Below are 7,419 nucleotides of genomic sequence, written 5' to 3' on the forward strand. Positions count from 1 at the left end.
TATTATTCCGTTGTACAGGCATCGAACGGTAAGTTGAAAATGTTTTTCCTTATCTAAATTGTTAAAGTATAGTCATTATTTAATGTTCTTGCTTTTATCTTAAAATAATATAAAACATATGTCGTAGTACTTTTTATGCATTCTTTTCGAAGTTGAGATGTATGTTGCTGATTAATTGTCAATGTACATTCATATTGATTATATTACACGAGATTATGGATTAACATACTTGATAATGTGAAACATATATAATTTTCTTCCTTATATATTGTTTAGCAGGCATCAAATGAAAAATATTAACAATTTTTGGAGTTTTAATGATACCACCTTTAATTCATTCTAAAATTAATAATAATACTTTTGAAACAAACCTTTTTTACAAATCGCTTAACGATTTTCCAAAACATACAAAAATTTTAAAATGTTTGTTCAAAAAAAATACTTCAAGAATAGCAATACAGAATATCCTTCGTTTACCTCACACATTATTCTTCTTAGTTGGTGTTAAAACTGTGCGCCATGTCCAACCATACTACTAAAGTGCAGGCTTGCCATTGGTAGTGTGGATAGATATGGTTAGTAAACCATGGTACGAAAAGAAAGCAGCTTCTTCTTTTTAGTTCGCTGCTAGAAATAGTCATTTAAGTTTATATAATTGAACGCGATTGAAAGAACTTCAGACAATGGTGCCCCAGGTTACCAGTTACCGCTCACCGTCTGCCAGGCAATGCAGCTGCTCGAAAGAGATTTTCATAAATTTTCTTAATGATACAAACAGATGTATCAAGTATTTAACGAAATTGAAATGATTGTTCCATAAGGGGACCCTGATATTTATCTCACCATTTTATCTGCTCAATTTATTATAAATATGAAGACTGAACAAGTAACTGTAATTTATTATGTTTTAGCTTCTCCCAAAGCTCACGGTTGGGAATGCTTCGTACAATATATACAGAGGAGGTTTGGTATACAATCATTATACTAATGTTCTACTTAAAAAAACTAATACAATGAATGAAAATTTTAATGCAGCTCATGTCCTTTTGTCTCATTTAAGCCATTTTTGTTCGAAAGTAGTAACAAACAAAGGAACACCCATCAAACGAATAGAAAAAGCCACACATGTATGGGACGAGTATAAAACTGGAATAATGAAATTGATATTTTGTTGATAGGATATACATGATAGGATAAAAATGCTCGAATAAGCGAAACGCAGAGAGCACCCTAGAGGATCGTATATGCCACAAAAATCTGGGATTGAACCACCGAACACCAAAAAGCTAATCCTCAAACCCACACGTTTACAGCGTGACACTGTCTCTACACGACGCACGGGGAATAATCGGGCGCGAATGGCTACAACAAGTAGTCAAGCTCTGCAGAAAAATGCGACAGTCGCGAGGAAATCACAGTCTTGGTTCAGCCAACGTGCGTATCACTGCTTACATTTGCTATGCGCGTACGCGATATGATATGATATAAGATGTTACTTTAATTAGTAATTAATCTAAAATAATCTATTTAATTGTTATGTAACAAGACCAAATGGCATATTTGAAACGATGGAAATGTATTATGAATAGAGCAAATGATTCCATAGTTTAAATCAGTTAAGTTCAACGCTCAAACGATCAGGGAAGTTTAGCATCAAAGTAAGATCAACCTCATTATCATCTATCATGGAACAACGGTTTTTGAAATCGGCTCGATAGATGTATACCTAAGTAGAGCCAGGGAATGTTATTTAGTGTTTTGATGTTAAGATAAAAATAAAAAAATGAAAGACCAAATGCTTTAAAAAATTAATGTAAAAAATAAAATTATTGTAAGAGTAATTATTCAAATAATAAGATTTTCGAATATTTATAAATCAATAAACATCAATAAATGTTGCCCTTAGAGTTTTAAAACTAGGGCAAACAAGATAATTGAGATGACGTTAATGTTTTATGAACATAGCGAACGATTACTTCAAAAGGATTTAAATCATTTTAGCTCATTTGGTCGAAAGCGATTGAAAGCACTACGGACAATGACAATGCACCTAGTGTCTGTTCTTAGTCTCACAGAAAATGAAGCTCTTCAAACGAACGTTAAATAAATTTTCCAAATAATAATAAATAATCCCCAGAGTAGTGTATCGAAAGAAATTTAAATGATTGTTTCATAGGAGGATCCTAATACATCCTATTTCTATATAGGTCTAATTAGAGCTAGGGAATGAGGTAGTGAGTGTATAGTAGAATCAACTGATCGACGTTCAGACGATCAGGTAAGTTTTGCATCAAAGTAAGATCAACCACAGCATCATCTTCAATGGAACAACAGTTTAGACTTAGACCGAAGAAGTGCAAGGGAATGAGTTAGTCAGCATTGTTCACCAAATTGGTCCGATAGAGTTAGGTCCAAAGCCTCTAGTCAGACAGTGTTCTGAAGTTTAAGGGAGAAGACATACTTTGATTCAATATCACAGATATGATGAGATTGTTTTTAAACCTGTAAGTCCACAGCTTAGGTTGATATAATAAAATTTAAGCCTAATTCTTGATTATATATCGAGCAGTAGAATTGAACCACTCTTATTCAAACGAATGTGTGGGACGGAAATGTCTTAGAACACAAGTGTGGGACAGCTAGTAGCACCATAAGCAACCAGGAAATAATTTTAAAATAAATAGCGATCAGCAATATGTAACTGACAAAAGTTGCACAAAAGTAACCCAGATCAACACGACACTATGCGCAAATAGATATTAACAACTCAGAAAAAGTAAAACTACTTCCAAACAGTTTGTGTACAGATTAATTCACCAATGCCGAAAGCCACCTGTATACGCGTACAGCAGCCGATCGGTGCAGCTCCAAATATACACCGAACAGCAGACAACATGAACGTAGAAAGTGGGCAAAAGATTTCAATGCAAGTGTAGAATAGAAGGATTGGCCTAACGCATATGCACTGCTAGAAGACGATAAAGAAGAGTATCCTATGGATACACATACGAGAAAACCTAGTAAAACTAGTAATAGTGTTAGTGTTCCTCCAATCAAGATTGTGTGCATGTCATTAGGCGAAGTGCACAAAAAAGTAATCGACGCAGGAGTAATACGTTAGCACACCAAAGTGGCAAACAAAGGTATGATCGTGTACACATACACAACCGACGACATTAGAACAGTGGTTAGTTATCTGTCTAAGATTAAAGTGAATTTTCATCCTCACCAACTGGTGGAGGATCCTACAAGCAAAATAGTACTAAGCGGTCTTTTCGATATACCCACCGGAAGAGGTAAAAACAAGTGCTAGTAGCTGAGGGCATTAACCCGGTGTCAGTGAAAAAGTTAGCCGTTGATGATTATACCAAAGCAAACTGGTCCTTATTCAGATATGACAGCAATTCTAGAATCAAACCAGTTGAAATTTCACTTGACCAGCATACATAGACAACATCAAATTGATAATATGATAGAAAAACTAACAACCACAATCAGCAGGAAGTTATAATTTAATAATCCCCCCAGATATTATTAAGCTTATAAAAATTCTAAATACGTATCGCAAACGATGGCAACGACACCGATTTAATAATATATTAAAACAATCATATTATTTTTTGAAAAATCTTATAAATTACTAAATTATCTGAATTGCGAAACAAATCGTGGTCAATAGATATAACTTCAATGAAAAAGGACTAACATAATAAAACCAAATCTAAATCTAATTTCAATGAATAAGGACAAACCTAAAAAAACAAACTATGGAAGTTCATGATAATCATAAAAAACAATCAAAACCGCTCATAACGGAAAACGAAAAATATAAGGCACTAAAAGCTGTTTTTGAATCCGCACAAACACTAACAGCAGTACATTATTACACGCCCAACCGAATTTCAAGTGAAAACAACCGTTTCAAACTTCCTTGTATCAATTAAGAGCCTATACAAAATAACCTATTCAAACCAAAAGATATTTTGCCAATTCTTAAAAGATTCAAACCGAAAAAAAAACATTCGATATTGTCAACATAAATAACTACACACTCAAAAAGTTACCTCCATAAGCCATTATATACCTCAATACCATTCCAAATGGTTGCCTTCAACTTGGCTACTTTCCAAATGCATGTAAAATAGCTAAAGTTATAGCGATACTTAAACCAGGCACAGATCACAGTCAACTAGAAAGCTATAGACCGTTTAGCCTTTTTAGTTGCCCCATAGATTAAAGAACAAAAACATACACAACAGATGTAATACAAATACAACCGACGTAGTTCTTCTTGATGCTGAGAAAGCTTTTGACTCTATCTGGCATTTAAGATTAATTGATCAATTCTGATTCCGAAAGCGATGGTTGTAGAATGGATAAACTATCATGCGCAAACGAGGTAAGGAGACAGAAATGACACACCACCGCATCAACTCCACTTGGTGGTAGAATGAGGAAAATAATGGAAAAAGGAAACGTAGTACAATTTTTACATTACAATTATTAAAATTAAACTGCAATGGAAGCTTAAAATTACTGACATGAAAATTGAGGCTATATTTTTCACACGTTTCACATGTGCCAGAAAAAAAACCGAAAAGAAATATCACAAATAACAACACGGAGATTGCATGAAGTAATAATGTTAAACATATACAAGAGAATAACATTCCAAGATCACGTTGAGCAGAAAGCAATAAAATGCCAAAAAGTTATGCGTGATAAATAGAAAATCCGAATTGAACTGCAACAACTAGCTCTTGCTCTTGCTGTGTGAATGTGTTATAAGACCGATAATTCTGTATGCATCACCAATCTAGGGAAACTGCGCTGCTTGTCGCTTTTTTTTTTAAATCAAATGTTTCAAAATAAATGCGTTATTAAATGCCAAATTTGTCAATAATTGTTGAATTTTTAAGAAATTACTATGAACTTTATAGCATTAGAAGGTCTAGAACTAATAAGGCATAGGAAAAACTGAAGTTATGTATTGACAAGAATCATACATTTTCCCCACTTTATAATTGCTCCGGATGGTTAGAGTAAGATTATAGTAACATTAGAAAGGCTAATTAACACATAAAATTTTAATTCGATTTTTCCCGATAATTAATACATACAATTAAAAAAATTAAAATGAAGTTATAGAATCAAAACCAAATTAATTTTGCCTGATGATTTTCTATTGCACCCATCGATCCAACTGCCGCAGTTGTTTGAATCGAGAGCAATGCAAATCTTGCTGAAAAGAGCAGAGGGTGAATGAATTATTGACAACAAAAGATTCGTCTATTAGTAGGCCAATTAGCACCCGCACTAATTGTCCACATACTTATGCAAGGTCACACATCACGAAATTCCTTCAATCCACTAAAAAACAATGATATCGCTCGTAAGCATTTATGTTATTGCAACGATCACGTGTTACTGCTAATTATGAACATCATGAATGTAAAAGAAAATTGAAGGGTACACTGTATTGCTATTTTAAAGTATAAAAACAAACATATAATAAAGTAACATTAATGTTACTCAATGTAACTGAAGAAATGGTAGTAATTGTTACATGTAGTGCAGCAAGGAAGTTTAAACGTACTTAGTCATGAACAAAATGATTGTAATAATGGTTTTAACATAAATCAATTCTATAATATACTCTACATACTCTAATTATCGTCGTTATAAGCAGCTCCAACAGCAGATGTCGTTCAAGGAAAGATTTGCCGTTTTATCATGACTGTCCTGCCTGCTGGTTGATAGTTTTCCGGAGTGTTGGATAGTTTGATTGTTGGAAGGATTGATCGTAGTAGTTGATGACGCTGATCTGTTGATTGATGGTTGATCTGGGCTGATGTTGATGTTGCTACTTGGTGATAAAATCAAAGTCATGGATCGAAAGTGTCTATGACTAAAACTATTACACTCTATTTATCATACATTCAATACAGAAACAATAAAACAATACATTAAACTCACCAGTACTAGTCGAAGGCAAAGCTTGTATCAAAGGGAAGGGAGACCGATTTTTGAATAGGTGACAAATCTGAAATGATACATACGATAAAAAATCAGGGCTCATGAATACACTGAATCGATTAAAAACGAGATAAAAATGATTTATCGCAATTTTCTTACAAGAGTGTTTTTGGAACAATTTTGCTTTAACTATTGTGCATATTGAAAACAAAATTTGAAATTTTACCATGTAGTTTCTTACCCAATACAGAATGTCTTTCATTTGCTCTCAGCTCTGGATCTTAAACATCGATCGCTTCACTGGTGAAGCTGTGGATGAAGGATCTATAAAAAACGAAATATTAACGCAAATCTCAACAGACTTACCCAAGCAGACTTACATTTTGTTCCACAAATCCCGAACAAATTGCTGGCCATTAGGGCTGGTGTTTTGTTGAACTTCTTCAATTATTAAAATTGTACGCTATGCAATAATGTGTTTGTTATACAAAATTAAACATTTAAAATAAACCACAAAATACTTATTTTTTATGATTCAAAATTTTATATTCACATAGTACATACCTCCAGAACACATGGAACAGTTTGAAAATAATTTGTATTGATCAGCTCCGCTGTTTTTTCATTTGCCGTTGAAGGTAAGGCCGAGATGCTGAGCCTCACTACTTCGTACAGCAAGAGCTGTGGACTATACACTATGGATGGACTATTTACAAAAACCAGAACCAACAAATTTCCAGCACTAATTTGTTGGCCTGTCTCCCCCTTTCCGGCTTAGCCATGCGTTACCATCTGCCGCAACTAGTGCAGCAAAAAGAGCCGCTGTGGACTCTTGCACCCCTAGTAACGCATGTTACCGCTCTGCACGACGTGGACGTGCCGGAATAGGAGTTGGGTAGGAGGACGAGGCATCGCGTCCTACCCCATTTGCAGAGCATCACTTACCAAGCTTGCTGAATATCAAACTTTTTGCCGCCAACAACCTGATTGATTGTTTCTACTCGTGCTACATTTATATGCACTTTGAATTTAATTTTTGTTCACTGAGATGTGAGCTCAAACAAAGAAGCTTAAATAAAAAACATAAATGCCAAATCACATTCACTTTTTTAAATTTAAGTTTCTTTGTATGAGTTGTGGCAACAATGAATAAGTATTACGTCACAAATTAGTACCAGCAGAACTTAAGAAACGCACAAACTTTTACGCAGTACAACGTTACAACGAAGTTTTATGGGCTTTTTAAATAAGATGCATTGTTAAATCTTACCTAAACGGTTTGTTTGGTTTCACGAAAATCACTTTTTCTACACAAGTACTTACGACGTTGTTGTCAAACATTTGTCAAATGTAGGAGATTGCTCAAACTAAAACTAAAGGATGATCAAACTACTGCATTTATACAACATCGGACACATAACATGATTCAACATTAATGCTGCT

General features: G+C 34.1%; 1 long non-coding RNA gene across 4 annotated transcripts; it reads right to left on the reverse strand.

Annotated features, from left to right (window-relative positions):
* Positions 1-3,047: 3,047 nt before the first annotated feature.
* Positions 3,048-6,900, reverse strand: LOC121588294. Of its 4 annotated transcripts, none has more exons than XR_006004169.1 (5): positions 6,541-6,900; positions 6,357-6,439; positions 6,218-6,285; positions 5,977-6,043; positions 3,048-5,902 (listed from the first exon to the last, which is right to left on the reverse strand). It is a non-coding gene; the product is annotated as an uncharacterized LOC121588294 (long non-coding RNA). The 4 variants fall into 4 exon arrangements; XR_006004167.1 differs by having other exon boundaries at positions 3,048-5,908; XR_006004170.1 differs by having other exon boundaries at positions 3,048-5,914.
* Between the last annotated feature and the right edge of the window lie 519 nt (positions 6,901-7,419).

This window comes from Anopheles merus, chromosome 2R (genome assembly GCF_017562075.2).
Source record: "Anopheles merus strain MAF chromosome 2R, AmerM5.1, whole genome shotgun sequence".
Classification (NCBI taxonomy): Eukaryota; Metazoa; Arthropoda; class Insecta; order Diptera; family Culicidae; genus Anopheles; species Anopheles merus.